Source organism: Dendrobates tinctorius, unplaced genomic scaffold (assembly GCF_039654945.1).
Source record: "Dendrobates tinctorius isolate UK_male_01 unplaced genomic scaffold, ASM3965494v1 ptg000107l, whole genome shotgun sequence".
NCBI lineage: Eukaryota > Metazoa > Chordata > Amphibia > Anura > Dendrobatidae > Dendrobates > Dendrobates tinctorius.
Genome location: NW_027361775.1, coordinates 43,858,984 through 43,881,260, shown reverse-complemented (window position 1 = coordinate 43,881,260; position 22,277 = coordinate 43,858,984). Strand labels below are relative to the sequence as shown.

General features: G+C 46.7%; 1 protein-coding gene across 9 annotated transcripts in view; it reads right to left on the bottom strand.

Annotated features, from left to right (window-relative positions):
* TP63 (tumor protein p63) overlaps positions 1-22,277 on the bottom strand; it is a 420,512-nt gene that overhangs the window by 291,851 nt on the left and 106,384 nt on the right. The window lies entirely within an intron of this gene.

The window sequence follows — 22,277 nt, the reverse complement described above, 5'->3', positions numbered from 1 at the left end:
AAGATGACCCCTATTGAAACTTCCTCTCCGAAAGGGCTGCCTTTTCTGATCTGCCGGGAATATGGGGAAGCCTTTCTTCCCATCACTCGCCTTCTCCAGGATATCGTCTAAGTTTTTCCCGAATAAAAAGCGACCATCACAGGGGAGAGAGCATAGTTTTACCTTAGACTGCAGGTCACCTGGACAGCCTTTAAGCCACAATGCGCATCTGGCGGCATTTGATAACCCTGCCACCATAGCTGTCAGCCTCATGGAGTCCGCCGAGGTGTCTGCCAAAAAAGCTGCTGCCCCATGTAGAAGATACATATCTGCCAATATCTTTTCTTTTGGGACTTTTGACGCTAGTCTCTCTTCCAACTGTTGCAGCCAAATCATTAGGGAACGTGCCGTGCAGGTGCCCGCTATTTCCGGCTTCAATCCACCTGCTGTTGCACCCATCCACCCATGCATGCCTTAAATAGGAATCTGCTTTTTTGTCTAGCGGGTCTCTAAGAACCCCTGAATCTTCCAAGGGCAGGGCCGATTTTTTTGGAAGACCTGGACACTGCTGCGTCAATCTTTGGAACCTTGTCCCATATTTCTGCATCCTTGTGCTCAAAGGGGTATCATCTCTTAGAGGCAGAGGGAAGAGCCCCTGATCTCTCGGGTTTCCTCCACTCTCTTTCATTGAGTGCTTGGACCTTTTAATTAACTCGGAAGGTCCGCTTTTTCCTCTCGTAGTCCCCCAAACATGACGTCTTCCAGGGATTTAGCCGCTTTTTCTTCCTGTAGGCCCATTGTTGCTCTAACGGCCTTCAAGAGAGCATGCGTGTCTTCTACCGGGAAACATGGCTTACCCCCCCGTGTCACTGTCTGAGGAATCTGAGGAGGATGGCTGTTCAGTCTGAGATAAGACCGAAGATGAGTTTGACGGAGAACTAGGGGGATTTTTTCTACCTTTTCTCCCTTTTTTCAATAAGGTCTTAATTGAACCCTTCATTTCTGACCTAAGGGCCGATATAAGGTTGGCTGCAAAACTAGGCGCTTCCTCTGCCATGGTTCGCTAGATGCAACTGGCACAGAGGTCTTTCTGCCAGTCTTTTGCTAAGGGGCTTTTACATATGGCACATTCCCTATTCTTCTTCTTACTTCCCGCTTTCTTAGGTTTTTCCTACGGGGTTAAACATACAACGGGGAGCCCCTATTAACAGACTGCTAGCATTTACAAAGATCACTCACCACCTGTAATCAAGGGTACCGGACTCGGAGACTGCGTCGGAGCGCGTGATCTGTGCTCTCTGGATCTTGAGGATTCCCCCGACCTGCGGCTGGGGCGACTACTGCTTTAACGGCTTCCATGTTTGCGGCCGGAGGGCTGTGAGGGAGGCAGAGACAGCGATCTCTCCTGTTCTGACTCCATGTCTGAAGCCCCCGCCATGCCGCTCGTCTTTGTTTAAATAATGCGACTCCATCCCGGTGGGTGTCTCCTCCCCTCCCCCCTGCGACCGCCGGCCGACCGCTTCAGAAAGCCGGCGTCGCACCCGGCGCCATGACACCGTCGCCTAGCTGACATCAGTCAGCGTGCCCATGATCCTCTGCGCCGCTGACGTCAGCGGCCGGAAGAAGCCCGCGCTCTCCCCTGCTAGATGCTGTGAGGGATCGAGACCGCGGGCCCGTGCGGGGGGGAGAGCGGCGCAGTGGAGCCTCCGGGAGCCACCACATGCGCCCACACGAACCCGGAGCCCGAGGGGTCACCGGGGACTGTGCATCCAAGTCCCGACGGCTGGCGCCACAGGTGAGACCCCTGCTCTTCCAGCGCAGGGACGGGCCTGGGACCTTTCGCCCATGATAGGCACCGCTGACAGTGGGATTCCTTTCTAGGACAGGAACCCAACTGAAGCGGGGGAGAGGTGCCACCCCTTATATCTCAGTAGGTTCCTGTCCCGGTGGGGTAGATCCCTCTCTGGTGTGCTGTCATGGGCGAATGGAAAATTGCCCTTATGCAATGTTGTGACACATGATGCTGGTGCCCAATCAGCGCTGGCATTACTTTCCTCGCCTTCGTATAAATTGAACACAAAGATTAAGTCACGGATCAGCTGCAGCCTGGACTTCATGTTCGATTTGTCCGAAGGGGAGGACAAACTCCAGCGCTAATTGAGCGCTGGCGTAAAAACTGCACAAGAGCCCTGGGACCGCAAATGCCAACATAAATGCCGTTGTGAATCTAACTGCGCAATTTAACTTTCACGCTCAGGAAGCTCCAGCAACCCCGCCCATCTACGCCTGTCCCATTATTGCAGGGTACCGATTGATTGGCATGACAGTCAGGGGTCTACAGAAGACCCCTGTACTGGTTATTGCAGATCTGGACAGCATTCAAGTAGGAAAAAAAATAAAATTTAAAAATTTTAAAAAGTTAAAACATTCAAATCACCCCCCTTTTGCTCCATTAAAAAAAAAAAGTCACATTTGGTATGGCAGCATTCAGAAACGCCGAACCAAAAATCGAAACTAAATTAATCCAACTGATACAGTGTAATGAGAAAAAAAATATAAAATACCAGAAGTATTTTCTTTGGTCACTGCAACATTGCAGTAAACCGCAATAACAGGAGATTAAACTATAGTATCAATGGTATCAATAAAAATGTCAGCCCGGTGTGCAAAAAAATAGACCCTCACCAGTCCAAGATACGAAAAATAATCTTCTGATTTGCCAGAAATGTCCAACTCTGAAGAACTTGCTCCTTTTACTTCTCTCGTCTTTCAATTCTTCCCCTTGGGACAGGGATCTCAGGAAATTTTTGACCTTCGCTCTAATGATAGCTATTAACTCAGAGGTGGTTAGAGGTTTCTTCACGCACAATCTGTTTGATACAGGACTGACAAAGCCTTTCCTGCCAGGATTTTGTCAACCCTTCTTTACAGAGTGCACATTCCCATGTTTAGATTTTGTGATATTTATTTCCCTGACGATAACATGACAAGAAAGGAACCTCATTATAAAGTGAGCTTTCACGAAGATCACTTACCACCCATAAGTAATTAAGGGTACTGGATTCAGGGGAGGAATCATATCATCCAATAGATCCAATGTAGAGGCTGAGAATTCATCCACCTTACTAAAGCCGAGACTTTGCTGACTGGTTCTCCTGTCACTTGTAGTGTCATGCTTTCCTTCAATGTAACCATCGCTGCCACTTTTCACAGCACTATTTACTTTGCACCTGCTGTGGCTTCGGTTGCTACTCCAGTTCTGGTTGCATACTGCCTGGAGGAACTGCAGGAGCAAAGAAATCTGTTCTGCTGTTTTTTAATGCGGGTCCTGCCAGATACAGCCAGTCTCTCCAGGTGCCTCTTCTGATCCCACTACATGAAGCGGAGAATTGCCTCACGGTAAAATGTCTCCAGTGCCCATGGCACCAGGCTGCAACTCCTGGCGTGCACCCAAGAACCACAGAAGCCGGCCAACCACATAGCATAACAATGCTGCTCATGCCTGCACAGAGGTGAAAGCATCCCGGACCCACCATGGCGCTTCCAAGACCCTGACACCAGCCAAGAAAGAGAAGGAATTGCTGCCTGAATCCAGCCAGGCCTAGGAATGTCTTTTCTTCAGGTATTCCTGATCCAGACAAAAGGTTTCCCAGTCAAGGACAGGTCATCAAATTTCCAAGCACTAAATTTTGCATTTTCAGAAAATAAATGATCAAAAGAACAAAAAAAAATATGCAGTGCTTGCAGACCTCAAATAATGCTAAGAAAACAAGTTCATATTCATTTAGAAACAACAATACTAATGTTTTAACTCAGGAAGAGTTCAGAAATCAATTTTGTGGGATAACCATTATTTTTAAATCACAGCTTTCATGCGCCTTTGCATGTTTTCCATGTTTTTGGGTGACGTTATGCCACTCCTGGTACAAAAATTTAAGCAGTTCTTCTTTGTTTGATGGCTTGTGACTATCCATCTTCCTCTTGATTACATTCCAGAGGTTTTCAATGAGGTTCAGGACTGGAGATTGGGCTGGCCATGACAGGGATTTGATGTGGTGGTCCTTCAGCCACAAATTGTTTGAGCTAGCTGTTTGGCATGGCGCATTGTCAAAGTTATAGATATCGTTTGTACCAGTCTATTATTGTAAATTTGTTTACTGCAGAGGGGAGAGGACCCTGTCCTTGCGAACTTACATTTTGCGGAATAATAGGAAAGAAACATAAGATCGGGGGTGCAGCAGCTCTGGTGGTAGTGAGGTGGCAGCTCGGGTGGTGGTGAGGCAGCAGAATGGTTATTGCAGGCAGTAAGATTTCCTGAAGAGATGGGTTTTCAGGTTCCGTCTGAAGGATCCGAGGGTGGTGGAAAATCGGACGTGTTGAGACGTGGAATTCCAGAGGATGGGGGATATTTGGGGAAACCTTGGAGGTGGTTATTTGAGGAATGAATAAGTGTGGAGGAGAGTAGGAGGTCATGGGAGGCCCTCCCTCTTTTCCACATATTGGGTAAGGTACTCTATTTTTTACTATTACCGGTGCCTTTTTTCTTATATGCGCACTGTCATTATGGGTGGTCTGTCATTTTCAGATTCTCTCGTGCCCGCATTCTCTCTATGGGTCGTATCTTATTAATATTAACCGGTAAGCAAGCTGACTTATTCTCCTTTACTCTGGTGGTAATAGTGGTTCAATAATGAAATGTAAAGTGCTACGGAATATGTCGGCGCTATCGAATAATTATTTTTAGTCCTTTGTTGTGTCTATGCAGATTATGAGTAGTATCATTGTTCTGTATGATACTTGTGAAGGTCACAATGATGTTTATATAAATGGTCATTTACCAAGAGTTTGATGCGCATTTATTTTTCAATTCTAGTTATTGAATTTACATCATTGTACATATTAATTCAGCCACTTCCAGCTAATATGTTTTGACTTTTTATATTCTTATGTTTTCTTGTTTTTTTTACATGAATATCCTACAAAAATAATTTTGTGTATTGATCTATACTACTTTTGAGATAATTGTTATTTTATTTTTATATCTAGTTTTCTAATTGTTTCTAGTCTGATGAAGGTAAAGAAAAAGACTGAAACGTCACATATGTTTATTTGAAAGATATAAATAAATCTTTATACAGCATTTTGCTCTTTTGACTGCTGGATATTTTGTGTGTATTTTGCAGTAATCAAGGCAGGAGATGATGAGGGCATGCACAAGAGTTTTAGTAGATTGACGGTTGAGGAAGGGATGGATTCTGAAAATATTTTTGATTTGGAGGCGACAGGAGGTGGCAAGAGTTTGGACGTGTGGTTTGAAGGACTGGGCAGAGACTAGAGTTACTCCAAGGCAGCAGATTTCAGGTGCGGAAGAGAATGTGATGCCGTTTACCAGATCGGGTAGGGAAGCTACGCGAGATGGAGGAAAGATGAGGAGTTTGGTTTTGTCTACATGGAGTATTAGGAAGCGAGAGGTGAAGGAGGAGGATATGGCTGATAGACACTCCAGGATTCTGGACAGCAGAGAGGTGACATCTGGGCCAGAGAGGTAGATCTGAGTGTCGTCCGCATACAGGATGTACTGGAAGCCATGGGACTTTATGAGTTGTCCTAGGCCAAGGGTATAGATGGAAAAAAGTAGGGGCCTCAGGACAGAGCCTCGAGGGACTCCCAACAGAGAGAGGGGGGGATGAGGAGGTAGTGTGGGAGTGGGAAACGCTAAATGTGTAATTTTGGTCAGGGAAGTTTCAGTGGAGTGGTGGAGGTGGAAGCCAGATTGGAGGTTGTCAAGGAGAACGTTCGATGAGAGATGGGAGGAAAGCTGAGCATGGACATGCTGCTCAAGGAGTTTGGAAGCAAACTGGAGCAGTGATATGTAGCCGCTACATATGTTCCTGGAACATTGCCCACATTCGAAACACCAACTGTGGTAATGCGACTCACTTTGCTTCTTAAAGAGGTAGACACAGGAACCTTTTCTATTTGAATTTTGCCTGGTTTATTGCAATCCTTATAAACCACATCACCAGAAAACGTAAATACAGCCTTTGTCCGGCTGGTTTGCCAACCTGGCTTAGATTCCAGCTTCAATGTCCTTTAGCAGAAGACATTTAATCCAGGAGATCGGCAATCTCCATATGTCAACTCACCCACTCTCCAATGCTCTAGGAAGCTGGGTATTCATCCTCTGGACACCTCCCACACCACAGCTCTTCAATCATCCTAGCACTAAACATGGCTGAATAAACCCTCTAATCACTTCGTGCGCTGGATGATTTTTCCTTTGTTTATATTACTGAAGCTAACAACCTCAGTGCTATATATCGCCCCTCTAGTACTTTACCAGTGACTGTCACAATATATAACTTCTATATCAGCACACTATAAAAGAGTAAGTGATGGGAGCAAGGCCTCACATGCAAAACAGATTTTTGCAAAAATACATATAAAAAAGAAAAAGCAAATAGCTCTCCTATATTTACCAAAAAATTACATTTATTTAGCCCATGTGACTTGGCAAAGTTTCTGTTGTAATAAACTTATCAAGCAGTGAAATCGGTGTACAAGGAAGTATAGGAGCATTACATCATAATATAATTTACAAGCATTTAGTCAAAACAGCATTAATATGTAATGCATAATCATTTGTGCAAATATGCATGCGGACATTTTATTAATATAAAATGGAAGTGAAAAATTGTGAACAAATTTCATCACAATGCACCAAAACATTAAATAGCAGATTGATTCACGTGCAATAGATTTTAAGAAATGACTCATCCAAGGTCGTTAAAGGCTTATAACTATACATTCTATACATTACTGCGCATGCCACTGCTGGACAGCCAATAGGAATATAAGAGTATGTCCACACATGCGCAGTTGCAAACTGCAGTTCTCGATTTTTTTTCAGTAAGTAATAAAATATTTTGCACATCACTGCCCTGAGGTGCCATCTTACATATGGGCAGTTTCTATAACTATATGTAAGGGCAAATTCTATTATAAAGTACATGAGAACATAAAATGTTTGAAATTAGTGTCTAATGCTCAATTATGTGCCATTATTTCTGCATTAGCCATACAATGCCTTGCAAAAGTATTTGGCTCTCTGGAACTTTACAACCTTTTCCCACATATACTTCAAACATAAAGATACCAAATGTAAATTTTTGATGAAGAATCAACAAGTGCAAATTCAAAAACTGAAACGTGGGGCGTGCAATATTATTCGGCCCCTTTACTTTCAGTGCAGCAAACTCACTCCAGAAGTTCATTGTGGATCTCTGAATGATCCAATGTTGTCCTAAATGACTAATGGTTATAAATATAATCCACCGGCCATAGAAGACGGGCAATGGGATAGCGCCATCAAATATACCTACCAGTCTAATATTTCAATGACTCTTCACGAATCATATTTCAAGATTCTAACCAGGTGGTATTTCACCCCTATTAGATTATCGCATATAAACCAGGAGCATTCTCCCCTTTGTTGGAGGAACTGTGGTCAACAAGGAAACCTTTTTCACCTGTTCTGGGGCTGCCCGAAGATTAAAGATCTTTGGAACAGAGTGTCACTGCATATCAATTCCTTTTTCCAAAATTTCAAAATCACTCCCCAAAGAGCTTTGCTGTCTCTAGACTTGGAACTTGTTGACCCGTCAGTTAAATTTGTTATCATACATATCTTTCTAGTAGAAAAGAATACAATTGCTTACTGGTGGAAAAAATCTGACCCACCATTATTTTGTGAAATTTTGGACAGACTTCATCAGCATAGTTCCATAGAAAAGAGATTTGCAACCGTTAATGATGGATTAATCAGATATTCCAACAAATGGAAGGTTTGGAACACTAAATTCTGTAACACTTAATTATACTTGGTGCGGTTTGAATTCGCTAACTTGGCTTCATATATATGTGCACTGTATGGGTTTTGATACATTACTTATGTATATTCATGTACTTGTATGGCATTGTTAAAAAGACTTGAGTTCTCTACTTTTTATTCCCTTAATCCTCTTTCCCACCCTTTTCCCTTTGTTAATTCCCTTTCTTTCCCTTCTTTCCCTCCCCTTTTCCCAACCCTTGTTATTTACTAAAATCCAATAAAAATGTTTGAAAACAATAAATATAATCCACCTGTGTGTAATCTAGTCTCCGTATAAATGCACCTGATCTGTGATAGTCTCAGGGTTCTGTTTGAAGCACAGAGAGCATCATGAAGACCAAGGAACACAACAGGTAGGTCCGTGATACTGTTGTGGAGAAGGTTAAAGCCAGATTTGGATACAAAATCATTTCCAAAACTTTAAACATCCCAAGGAGCACTGTGCAAGCGATCATATTGAAATGGAAGGAGTATCATACCACTGCAAATCTACCAAAACTCGGCCATCCCTCTAAACTTTAATCTCAAACAAGGAGTTGACTGATCAGAGATGCAGCCAAGAGGCCCATGATCACTCTGGATGAACTGCAGAGATGTACAGCTGAGGCAGTCTGTCCATAGGACAACAATCAGTTGTACACTGCACAAATCTATCCTTTATGGAAGAGTGGCAAGAAGAAAGCCATTTCTCAAAAGGTGTTTAAAGTGTCCTTTAAAGTTTGCAACAAGGCACCTGGGAGACACACCAAACATGTGGAAGAAGGTGCTCTGGTCAGATTAAACCAAAATCGAACTTTTTGGAACGCCAAATGATATGTTTGGCGCAAAGGCAACACAGCTCATCACCCTGAACACACCATCCCCACTGTCAAACATGGTTTTGGCAGCATCATGGTTTGGGCCTGCTTTTCTTCAGCAGGGACAGGGAAGATGGTTAAAATTGATGGGAAGATGGATGGAGCCAAATACACAATCATTTTTTAAGAAAACCTGATGGAGTCTGCAAAAGACCTGAGAATGGGATGGAGATTTGTCTTCCAACAAGACAATGATCCCAAACAAAGCAAAATCTACAATGGTATGGTTCACAAATAAATGTATCCAGGTGTTAGAATCCTCAAGTCAAAGTCCAGACCTGAATCCAATTGAGAATCTGTGGAAAGAGCTGAAAACTGCTGTTCACAAACGATCTCCATCAAACCTCACTGAGCTCGAGCTGTTTGCCAAGGAAGAATGGGCAAGAATTTCAGTCTCTCGATGTACAAAACTGATAGAGACATACCCCAAGCGACTTGCAGCTGTAATCGCTGCAAAAGGAGGCGCAAAGTATTAAGTTAAAGGGGCCGAATAATATTGCACACCCACTTTTCAGTTTTTGAATTTCCACAAAAATTTAAAATAACCAATAAATTTCGTTCAACTTCACAATTGTGTCCCACTTATTGATTCCTTGCCAAAAATGTACAATTTGGTATCTTTATGTTTGAAGCATGATATGTGGGAAAATTTTAAAAAGTTCCAGGGGGCTGAATACTTTCACAAGGCACTGTATATTTAAGCTAATCAATTAAATGTATATGGCTAATTCAGGCAATAGTCCAAGGTTAAATTTTAAGAGGTAGATATCATCCAGGATATCAAGATGGTCATTAAAATGGACTGTCTGGGTAAGGATGCTGTATATTAATGACCATCCTGATACCCTGGATGATACCCTTGAAAAAGTTTTTCAGGCGATGAGAAACATCACCAACCCCCAATGGGCTAATAAATCACATTTTTCCAATAATGGTGTACTGCCTTCATTTTTTTTTGTAAATTATATTCTAAGGATTGGTCCTTGCCTGGAAGTTTTGGCACCAGACTATTGAAATGGTTTGCTAATGAGGTTTTCATATCTATCAATATAGACCACAGACTTGGTATAATATAATCGAAAACAAAATATAATATCAAAGATTCAAAGAAGCTTTATTGGCAGGACTAAATACACATTAGTTTTGCCAAAGCAGGTGTACAGAAGGGAATAGGGATAGGGACTGTAGGGATGTTGGGAAGGGGCTGTAGGAAAGGTGGATGGGGCAGATCCAGGTTGGGGCTATAGAAGTCCATGGCATAGGGAAGGTGGATGGCGGCATGGGGGCAGATCCAGGATGAGGCTATAGAAGTCCATGGCATAGGGAAGGTGGATGGGGGATTGGGGCATATCCAGGGTGGGTGCCATAGAAGTCCATGGCATATCAGAGTTCTCTTTCTCGCAGTCTATGGCATTCGTTCACATATTGCGCTGCTATCTCCACTGCTCTCTCTTCTTCCCCCAGCAGGATGTATGTTTTCTCTTCCTCCTTCATGGTGGTGAAATCCGGGAAGAGATGTGAGAGTCTCCTGAAGTGAGTGTCCCTCACTGCTGAGTACTTGGAGCAGTGTAGCAGGAAGTGGGTCTCATCCTCCAGGGCCTCCTGGTCACAGTGTTGGCACAGTCTTTCCTCCCTGGGCTTGTAGCTCTGCCTGTGTCGGCCGGATTCGATGGCCAGACTGTGGACACTGAGTCTATACCGGCTCAGGATCTTGCGGTCTTTGGGGTCCTGGAGTTTCTCCAGGTATGGAGCCAGTCTGTAGTCTCTCTGTAGACTCTGGTACATGGTCAGTTTCTGTGAGCTGATGATGTCGTTCTTCCAGTCACTTACGTACCTCTCCTGGCCTTCGTCTACCATCTTCCTGATTCCGGCTTTTGTCAGGTTGTTGTGATTGGTTTTCTGGTCAGGTTGGGTTTGGGTGAGCTGTTCCGAGGGTCCTGGTTTTTCTGTTTCCCCTACATGTGTCAGGGCTTTATGGTGATGGGAGCTTGGATTGCTCCTACGTAGGTGAGCCTGGAATGACAGTGCCCTCTTTAGAACCGTTAGGTGTAGAGGGAATCTGCCCAGCTTGGCCCGGCAAGCACTGTTGGAGGTGCTCCGATGGACTTGGAGAAGGTGCTTGCAGAATTCCAGGTGGAATATTTCTGTTGGGCTTGAATCCCACCTTGACCAGTCTGGGTAGGTGTGAGGACCCCAGACTTCGCTGCCATACAGGAGGATTGGGGCGATGATAGAATCGAAGATTTTTAACCAGACCCTCACTGGTGGCTTTAGATGGTAGAGTTTCCTTCGGATGGCATAGAAGGTTTTGCATGCCTTGTCTTTCAGGGTCTCTATGGCTTGTTTGAAGCTCCCTGATCGGTGAATCTCTAGGCCCAGATAGGTATATTTGTCCGTTCCTGTAAGGGCGCAGTTGTTGAGGATAAATGAAGGGTGCTGGTCTGATTTTCTCTCTCTCTTCTGGAACACCATGATGTTGGTTTTCTTTAGGTTGACCGGTAGAGCCCAGGTGGAGCTGAATTTCTCCAAGATTTTCAGGTTGTCTTGGAGGCCTTTCTCGGTTGGTGACAGAAGCAGCAAGTCATCTGCATACAGCAGGAATTTCACCTGCACGTCGTGGAGGGTGAGACCTGGTGCTGTGGAAGATTCCAGAGCGGTAGCCAGCTCATTGATGTAAATGTTGAAGAGCGTTGGGCTTAGGCTGCAGCCTTGTCTGACTCCCCGGCTCTGCTGGAAATAAGCCGTTCTTCTGCCGTTCACACTCACACTGCAGAGGTTCTCGGTGTAGGAGCTTTTGATAACATCATAGGTCTTTCCTCCTATTCCGCTCTCCAGCAGTTTCAGGAATAAGCCTGGGTGCCACACCGAATCAAAGGCCTTTTTAAAGTCCACGAAACAGGCGTATATCTTCCCGTTCTTTGTATTGTGGACGTGGCTCTGAATGAGGCTGTGCAGGGTGTAGATGTGGTCAGTAGTGCGGTGGTTTGGCATGAACCCTGCTTGGCTCTTGCTGAGGACGTTGTGCTCGGTGAGGAAACTGAGGATCCTCTTGTTCAGGATGCTGTTGAACAGTTTTCCCAGGTTGCTGCTGACACATATTCCTCTGTAGTTGGCTGGGTCATACCTGTCCCCATTCTTGTGGATGGGTGTGATGAGGCCTTGATTCCAGGTAGGAGGGAAGTAGCCGGCACTTAGCACAATATTGAAGAGTTTAACCATTGCGGCCTGTATTTCTGGTGGGCTGTACTTCAGCATTTCTGGTAGGATTCCATCCAGGCCACTGGCTTTTCTACATCTTATGGAAGAGATTCTCTCTGCTACTTCCTGTAATGTAATAGGTGCATCCACGGGGTTTTGGAAATTTTTTACTTTTTCCTCCATTGCTTTTAGTTTTGCCATTATGTTTTCCTGTTCTTGGCTTAGTTCTTCCTTTGGAATGTCTTTATAGAGGTCTCTGAAGTACTGGAGCCAGATGTTGCCATTTTGGATATGGATGTTGTTTTTCTTGTCTTTTGTGCCCATGTGGTTCCATAGTTCCCAGAAGGAGTTGTCTTGGAGGGCGTCTTGGAGTTGGTTAAGTTTGGTGGAGATGTAACTCTGCTTCTTCCTCCTGAGGATGGTTTTGTACTGCCTTTGTATGGTTTCATAGGCTTCCCTCAGACCCGGGTGGTTGGGGTCTCTGTGTTTCTTGTTTGAGGCTGTTCTCAGGGTCTTCCGTACGGCTTTACATTCTCTGTCAAACCATCCATTGATCTGTTTTTCTTTTGGTCTCTTGTAGTTGACTTTTTTAAGGTCGGACAGTCTGGCCATTGCATAGAATATATTGTTGAGGTCTTTTGCAGCTTGACTCACTCCCTTTGGGTTAGGCTGGTACTCGTAGTTGTAGAAGTGGTGGAGCATCCGCTGTATTTCAGGTCTGCTGGGAACCTCTTTATACTTTAATGCCGACGTTTTGTGCCATTTATAGGATGGAGGCCGGGTGAAGAGGCCGCTCTGCTGTGGCTTTTGAGTGGATGGTTTCTCTGTAAATTTCAGGTACAGAAGAAGTTGGTTGTGGTCTGACAGGTGCGTTTGTGGGGAGACTATGAAGGCGCTGATATTTGCCAGGTTCATATCTGTAATGGCATAATCTACTACACTCCTCCCTACATGGGAGTTTAGTGTGCACCTCCCTAAGGAGTCTCCTTTGGTTCGTCCGTTAAGAATATGAAGTCCTAAGCTTTTTACCACTTTTGTTGACTGTACTGTCATAGCTGTTTCTCTCTGTGACTACTGAGTCTTGGCCGTTATTCTCTGCTCCAAATATGTAGATGTTCCCATCCGTGGTCAGGAAGTCGTTTTCTCTCCCTGTTCTTGCATTGAGGTCTCCAAAGATGAGAACTTTGCCCAGGCCCTGATAGTGGGCGGCTTCTCTTTGTAAGATCTTGAAGCAGTCTGGATTGAAGTAGGGTGACTCTGGCGGTGGTATATAGGTGGCGCAGAGATAGACATCAGACTGAGAGGTGAGGATGGAGCTGCTAATCCTGATCCATATGTGGCTGCCTCCTCTCTTCACCGGTTTGATGTACTGGTGGAGCTCCTCTTTATGCCAGATCAGTATTCCTCCTGAGCTCCGACCCTGTTTGATGTTTTTATTTTTCAGGGCAGGGACAGAGATTTCCCTGTATCCGATGGGCACCAGAGATTCGTCTTCGGCTCTGGTCCATGTTTCCAGGAGGATCTGAATGTCTATATTTCTCAGTCTTTGTATAAAGTCAGGGTCATTTGTTTTACATCCAAAGGCCGAGGTGTTGAGACCCTGAATATTCCAGCTGCTGATTGTAAGTGAGGTCATTTTTTTTTTTATATATATCTTGGGTGTATATACCTTGTAATGAGTATGGCTGTGTAGGACACACCGGATCTCTGACTGGTTTATTAATGGTGTTGTTTCCGTCCAGTCACATTAGTTTCCTGCACACTGTGTTGAGTAGAGTCTTTATCTCCTCCATATCTCTGCTCTGTATATCTCTGCTCTGTATGCCTCTGTTTCGCATGTCTCTGTGTGAGGTCGGTGAACTCCTCCATGGTGGTCTCCTCCTCTGATGGTCCAATTTTGGGTGAGGGTGTATGTTTTCAGCTTCCTTTGATATAATTGTTGTTTCTTTCCTTCTTATTGTCGGGGGTCTTTTCATGGGATTCTGGTTGGTGTTGGCTCCAGGCCTAGGGTGGTCTCTGTTTAGTACAATGTCCTTCAGCTCTTTGGCCAGAAGGCTGACCCCTGATTTGTTCAGGTGCTTACTGTCATAGAGGTGATGGTGATTTATGGAGGGGTGTTGGGCCAGAATCACTCCTGGCACAGATTTAATTCTGTTAGGTCCATATTGATGTTCTGGATGGTGTGGTTGGATATGTCCTTTCTTGGGAGCAGAGATAACAGGATGATTTTGCTGTCTGGGAATCTTAGTTGTGCCGTCTTTGCTAGTTGGGCCAGTTCTCCTGAGATCTGCTGATGCTGGTCTGGCAGATTGTTTGTGCCGGTGTGTATAATGATATGATTTGGGTTGGAAAACTGTGGATTGATGACCGCTGTCACCTGCTCAATAGTTGCACAGCGGATTTTTTTGACCCTTTTTCCTGGGAATAGCCGCCTTGTATTCAGGTATTTCCCATTTGAGTCCATTATGAGGACGGTGTCAGGACTTTGTGATGTTGTTGGTGGGGGATGTGGCTGCTGATGGGGGTCTGTGCTGGATATTATGCTGGTAGCAGGTTCTCTTCTCTCCTCTATGGGTCTTGTTTCTGGCTCACTTTGATTAGACTCCGGTTCCTCCATATTGGGGTTGTTTGGCCTCTCAGCCTCCTGGCCAGTGGAGGTCATGTCCTCTCCACTCCTCGTTTCCATGGCCCCCTCCTGGCTCAGATGTCCAGGTGTTGGTGCTTTCAGCTTTTCTATCTCCTGTCTCAGCATGGCATTTTCTTCCTGCAGTTCACACATTGCGGCTCGTATTTGCTGTAGGGATGACCTGTATTCACATTTCAGTTTGCTTATCTCAGTAACTATGTGGTCATTCGCATTTCTGTCACCAGTGTTTCTCAGATGTTCTTCCTTAAATTGTACAAATTCTCTTTCTAATTGAGATAAACAGTCTCTGAGGGTCTGGGGTGAGGGGTGTGAAGCATTGGGGGCAGTGGTGTCTCTGGAGGTCTCTAGGCCTGTGGACATCAGAGGTGGCTGTAATGGTGTGGATATCAGAGGTGGCTGGGGTTTGTTGTTCTTTGTGGGATTGGGCCTGGAGTTTAATATGAGGGAACCTGTCTTCAAATTGCCCCAGATTGTCCTCAGTCCCTTGCACCAGGACGGTGCCACTGTTGTACAGAGTGATGGTGAGTGAGCTGCATTCGTCGTCTTCATGGTTTCTGACTCTGATCTGCCGGCTATTATTGGTATCAGACTTGGTTGTGTGTTGATATTGCTTGCACAGGGCGGTGTGCCAGGCTCGGAGATGCTCTGTGAAGAATAACACATTGGTTTTCCTTTTCTCTTCCTCACTAGATGTGAAGTCTGCATACAGGGTCTCTGGGTTTTCTCTAATTGTGGCAGTTTTTATGGCTTTCTTTGCATGACTGTTCTTCTGCCCTTCAGAGTGTGTTATCTCCACGATCTTAGACCCCCTGCTGCCTTGTGTCTCCGGCTCTCTATCAACATTTACTTTGTTCAGTTTCCCTTGTTCCAAATTAACATTTTCCATTTTTATAATTCTAATTCTTATTTCTGATAGTTTTAAGTTCTAGCAAGATTCTGAGTGTGGTGAGGCTGAGGATGGTCCTACCTGCGGGTGCTGTCCTCTGGATGTCAGACCTGGTGCTGCCTGGTGGTTGCTGTCTGTCCTCCGGGGGATTCTTGTTTTGTCCTTTGGAACTTATTTTTTCCTCCTTTTTCATAAAATCTTTAGTCCGGCTCCGTCCTGCTCACTTCTGTATTCCACGGGGATGAATTTTTCCAGGTTGTGTCCTAAAGTTTCCTCATTACAAGGTATAAAGTGATGAAAATTCAGGAGCTCATGTTCATATATATATATATAGTCATATGTTAAAGTTTGGGCACCCCTATTAATGTTAACCTTTTTTCTTTATAACAATTTTGGTTTTTGCAACAGCTACTTCAGTTTCATATATCTAATAACTGATGGACTCAGTTATATTTCTGGATTCAAATGAGGTTTATTGTACGAACAGAAAATGTGCAATCTGCATTTAAACAAAATTTGACCAGTGCAAAAGTATGGGCACCTCAACATAAAAGTGACATTAATATTTCATAGATCCTCCTTTTGCAAAAATAACAGCCTCTAGTCGCTTCCTGTAGCTATTAATGAGTTCCTGGATCCTGGATGAAGGTATTTGTGACCATTCCTTTTACAAAACAATTCCAGTTCAGTTAAGTTTGATGGTTGCCGAGCATGGACAGCCCGCTTCAAATCATCCCACAGATGTTCAATGATATTCAGGTCTGGGGACTGGGATGGCCATTCCAGAACATTGTAATTGTTCCTCTGCATGAATGCCTGAGTAGATTTGGAGCGGTGTTTTGGATCATTGTCTTGCTGAAATATCCATCCCCTGCGTAACTTCATCTTCGTCACTGATTCTTGCACATTATTGTCAAGAATCTGCTGATACTGAGTTGAATCCATGCGACCCTCAACTTTAACAAGATTCCCGATGCCGGCATTGGCCACACAGCCCCAAAGCATGATGGAACCTCCACCAAATTTTACTGTGGGTAGCAAGTGTTTTTCTTGGAATGCTGTGTTTTTTAGCCTCCATGCATAATGCCTTTTTGTATGTCCAAACAACTCAATCTTTGTTTCATCAGTCCACAGGACCGTCTTCCAAAATGTAACTGGCTTGTCCAAATGTGCTTTTGCATACCTCAGGCGACTCTGTTTGTGGCGTGCTTGCAGAAACGGCTTCTTTCACATCACTCTCCCATACAGCTTCTCTGTGTGCAAAGTGCGCTGTATTGTTGACCGATGCACAGTGACACCATCTGCAGCAAGATGATGCTGCAGGTCTTTGGAGGTGGTCTGTGGATTGTCCTTGACTGTTCTCACTGTGATGTACAAATGTCTGCAAAATATGTTTTCTGTTGGAATGTGCTAGAAATCTCCCCTTCCCTTCTGAGTTACATGGCACACTGAAGCTATAGCAGTGCCTACCCTCCCCCAAGTGTTATCACCTCTCCAGCTAGCAATAGGATACTTCCTGCTATCACCATTTGGCTCCTCTTCAGAGCGGGAAAAACTTCTTTGTTTGAAATGAATAAAACTATGAGAGACTATACCATAAGAACCAAATACCCTAGAGATATGAAAATCACATTTTTGTAATCCGGGCGGTCACAGCATCGCTGCCGTGGGTCTTGCGAAGCCTAATCCTTTCAGAACCTGAGATATGTGTTCCAGCTAAACGGTGTATCAGAACTACTGCATATTTGGTCTTGAATTATTGTACTCAACAAATCACAACCAATGATGCCCTATATGTGTCTGTGCGGGCTGCCCCCACGGAGTTATGATTAGTATAAGTTTTCTAGTGTAATTCTAAATCCAAAAGGGAGAGGTGGGATTAACCCAGCATGCATCTCTCCGTGATGTCACATAGCAAGTCTATAAAGCATTTCCTGGACAAAACCAGCTCAGAACAGCTGCAGAGTCCGGGCTGACAAGAACTCAGATGAGCGGAGAAGTGCAGCTCCGCCTCCACCCCCCTTAAAATCACATGGGATGCCTAACAACAATATGGAACTGTGAGTGTAACCTCTTTGTTTTCTCCACTTTTATTTTATACCTGTACTGTACATATTTTATGTCTCAATTTTATAGCAACTTTTATCTGTAATCACTGTCCTCTTTCGGAAAATAAATGAAATTATTTAGATCTGTCTCCATGCTCTAAGAATCGAACTATACGCCTTTGTTAGATAATCGCTACTAATTCAAGGGGTTTGCCACGGACCCTCTTAATTTAACACTGTGAATTAAGTAACCGTGACTGGTGGCAGCGCGTTGTGCACGGCTATTGCGGCTTGCTGGCAGTCCAGAAGGGTCTTATATTGCTGAATAAGGGTCTGCGGCCACAGCATTGATAATTCCCTTTCTGCAGAAGCCTGATTGCCGGTTCACAACAGGCAGCCCGTCCGGCGACCAATTATCCTAGGTGCAGTTCCCTGACTGACCTGAGGGTAAGGGGGGCGCCGGAGAGCTGCGAGTTCCAAAGTGGAACTGAGAAAGTGGGATATACATAAATCCCCTCAGTACTTGGAAGATTGATAGCAGTGGTGGGGCATCCAAATTAAACTCCCCCTGCGGCAAATTGTAGAGCGAGATTAGCTTGCAGGATATTTTTGGTCACATGGTGCCAGTGGTGGGATAACTAAGATAAGCCCCAACGGTGCCTGTGATAGCCGTGTGCCAGCAGTGTGTCTCGTCCCTCCGTCCGCTGATACACCCGTGTCAGTGGTGGGACTGTGACATAGTGGTGACACAGGGTCCACTGTCCGTCGCGTTTTGGTGGCAGCGGGACCCCCGTTAGTCGCCTCCGTAAGTGGACGAACGACCGTGGGCTGTTCGTCACATATTGGTGGCAGAGCGGTGGGATAATCCTAGAGCATTAGTGATTTGATTTGAGCAATCATTCCTCTCACTAAAAACCTGCACGGTTCCTGCGGGAATCCTGTATCATAGGTTTTGGAGAACAGACTCAGTGGTTACTAGTCCTGAGACATTAGTGTGTACTTGCAAGTATTCCCTCCCATTTCTTCGTTTTTCTTTTCTATCTTTTATTTGGCAACCATGGCTACGTGGGGAGAATCTTATTATAAGCAGCTTAATAAGGACATCCTGAGGTCCCTGTGCACGTCAAAGCAGATTGATGTCGCCGACAAGACCAAAGCCCAGTTGGTCGCGGCTCTAGTGCAATGGGAAGAGAGCCAGGGCGCAGAAGGCAGCACCAATGCCGATGGTGCAGCCGCAGGGGTCCAGATGGTGCAGACCGCCAGCCGGGAAGTCCTGGACCCCTATCTGCAATTGGCTCTACAGCAACTCCCTGCCGAAGACCATGTTGGACGTCTGCAGCTGATCCAGCAAGCTCAGGAGAGAGCCGAGCGCCAAGCAGAAGCTCAGAGAGCCCATGAGCTGGAGATGCTCCGAGGGGGGTGGAATGCCTCCACAGCTCGACGCAGTGAGCCCAGCAGCGTCCAGACTCCTATACCCCGGCCAGAGCATTTTCCCGTGATGGAAAAGGATGGGGACTTGGAAACGTTTCTGCGAGCCTTTGAGAAAGCCTGCAGACAGTACCGACTGCCCGAAGACCAATGGGCCAGGTACTTGACCCCAGGGCTAAAAGGCAAAGCCCTGGAGGCATTTGCTTCTCTTCCGCCAGAAGCCGATGACGACTATGACGCCATAAAGCAGGCGCTGATCGCCAAATACCGGCTGACACCTGAGGTATACCGAAAGAAGTTCCGGCACCTCCAACGTGGCCCACACGATAGCTACAGTGATGTGGTGCAAGGACTCAGGACCCACTTTGACCAGTGGATCCATGGACTGTCCGTTGAATCCTTTGAGCAGCTACGGGACCTGATGATCAAAGACCAGTTCCTGCATCTCTGCCCAGCTGAGGTCCGACAGTTCATCCTGGACCGCGAACCAACGAACGCGGACAAAGCGGCGCAGATCGCTGACAGCTACGAGGCCAACCGGAAGCCCGAGACGCGGAGGCCAGTCGCCACCAGCTGGAAAGGGGGTAAGCCGGCAACCAACCCCAGTGCCCCAGCTAGCCGTCCCTCTGGAGGCCCTGTCCCTGTTGCCAACAACAGGCCGGCTACTGACAGTCGCCTGTGTCACCACTGCAAGCGGCCTGGTCACTTCTCTTACACCTGTCCGGATAGGCCGAAGAACCCCCCAGCCAAGGCCCCCGGGCCCAACACCTCTGTTCTTTTGGTGGGAGGTGTGGTTGGGAGGGCTGACGACAACGTTCAACCTGTTCAGGTGGGGGCCCATCTTGCTACAGGCCTCAAGGACACGAACCCTCATCCGTCCTGGACTGGTGGCCCCTGAAGAGTTTGTTGAGGGGAAAACCCTGACTGTCACCGGGATTGGAGGCACCCGTTGTCCCTTGCCAGTGGCACGAGTTTTCCTGGACTGGGGTGCCGGGAGCGGGTTGAGGGAGGTGGGAGTGTCTGAAAACCTGCCCACTGATGTTTTATTGGGGACTGACTTGGGGCGGATGGTTGCATACTACGTCCCTGACACCCTTCCCCAAACTGATAATAAGGGTAACGTTAACCCTGATGATGAAGAGTTTGTTGAGGGGAAACTGAATGTGTTACCTGCTAATGCCTTGATGAGTAATGATGCAACTAACAACCATTCCTTCCCCAGGTATGATGCTGATGTGAATGTACCAAAGCAAACTGATAACCATTCTTCTCCTAGGAAGGATGATGATGATGTTGATGTATCTGTGCCGACTGAACCCGTTAACCCTTTCTTTGAAGCGGTAGATGTGTCCACAGGTACCGAAGTGCTCAGCCCCGTCACTCTGTGGAGTGAGACGGCTGAGGAACCCCTGGCAGGAGTGAGCAACGGTTCTCAAGGAAATGAGGAAGGTAATGCCATGCAGCTGACCAGTGCCACCGAGGAAGGTAACTGGCCCATAAGTAGCACTGCTCCTGAAGTGTTGGGGGTGGATGGGGAGGTAGAGCCCAAGCCAGCACCGGCTGGTGGGTCTGTAGAAATCCCCAGGGAGACAGCATACATAGCAGCTGTCACACGCAGTGAGAGTGCCCAGATCGCAGGTAACGCACTGTCTTCTGGACCCTCTGCTGCTACAGGAGAGACTGAACCAGAGGTGAACCCAGAGCCGGTTCCAGAGGGTCCCAGTAAAGAGGGGACCCTGACGTCACTTCTGGCAGCCTCCAGCATGGAGTTCCAGGCTGCTCTGCACTCAGATGCCAGCCTGGAGAAATTGAGAGGTCTCGCCGAGACGCCCACCTCCGAGTCTAATAAGGAGAGGGTGTTCTGGGAACGAGGAAGGTTGTACCGGGAGACAGTACCCGGAGATCCTAAAAAGGAGTGGTTGAGGGAAAGACAGCTGGTCGTCCCCTATCAGTTCAGAACTGAGTTGTTGCGGATTGCCCATGAGATTCCACTCGCTGGACACTTGGGGATCAGCAAAACAAAGGCACGGCTGTCTCAACACTTCTATTGGCCCAAGATGGGGACAGATGTAACACACTACTGCCGCTCCTGCGCCACCTGTCAAAAAGTGGGTAAGGCGGGGCCTGCTCTTAAGGCTCCCCTTATTCCTTTGCCGGTGATAGAGGAGCCTTTCCAGAGAATCGCGGTGGACATCGTAGGCCCGCTGGCCGTCCCCAGCAGCTCCGGAAAGCGCTACATTCTCACCGTGGTAGACTACGCTACCCGGTACCCAGAGGCAGTAGCTCTGTCTTCAACCAGGTCAGATAAGGTGGCTGACGCACTGGTGACCATCTTTTCAAGAGTAGGATTTCCCAGGGAGATGCTTACCGATCAGGGGCCCCAATTCATGTTTCGCCTAATGGAGGCTCTCTGTGAGAAAATGCAGGTGACGCAGCTGGTATTGAGTCCGTATCACCCACAGACTAATGGTTTGTGTGAACGCTTCAACGGTACCCTCAAACAGATGCTCCGCATACTGGTTGAGACCCAAGGGCGCGACTGGGAGCGGTACCTCCCACACCTGCTGTTCGCTTACAGAGAAGTTCCGCAGGCCTCGACCGGGTTCTCCCCCTTCGAGCTCCTGTATGGCAGGCGAGTCCGGGGACCCCTTGGGTTGATAAGAGAATCCTGGGAAGATGAGCCAAACCCCACAGAAGTGTCCATCGTGGATTATGTCATGCGCTTCCGTGACAAGATGCAGACCTTGACGCAGTTGGTGCATGACAACATGACGCAGGCTCAGGCTGACCAGAAGCGCTGGTACGACCAGAACGCCCGGGAGCGGACCTACCAGGTGGGTCAAAAGGTGTGGGTGCTGGTCCCTGTACCAACGGATAAGCTTCAGGCAGCCTGGGAAGGCCCATACGTCGTCCACCAACAGCTCAACCCGGTCACCTACGTGGTCACGCTTGACCATGCTCGGGGGGTAGGCCCAAGGCCTTTCACGTCAACATGCTGAAGGCGCACTACGAACGTGAAGCTTGCGTCCTACCGGTCTGCAATCTGCCAGAGGATGGGGAGGAAGATCCCCTCCTGGACATGCTGGCCCAGGCCAAGGCCAATGGGTCCATTGAGGACATGGAGATAAGTGGTTCGCTCACCGTGTCCCAGCGGTTGCAGCTGATGGCCACCCTGGAACTCTTCCGGCCCGTGTTCACCAACCGTCCTGGGAGGACGGAGTTAGCGGTTCATGAGGTGGACACCGGGAATCACGCCCCATTACGGCGAACACCTTATCGGATCTCTGAAACGGTGCAACAAGTCATGCGCCAAGAGATCGATGAGATGTTAAGGCTGGGGGTG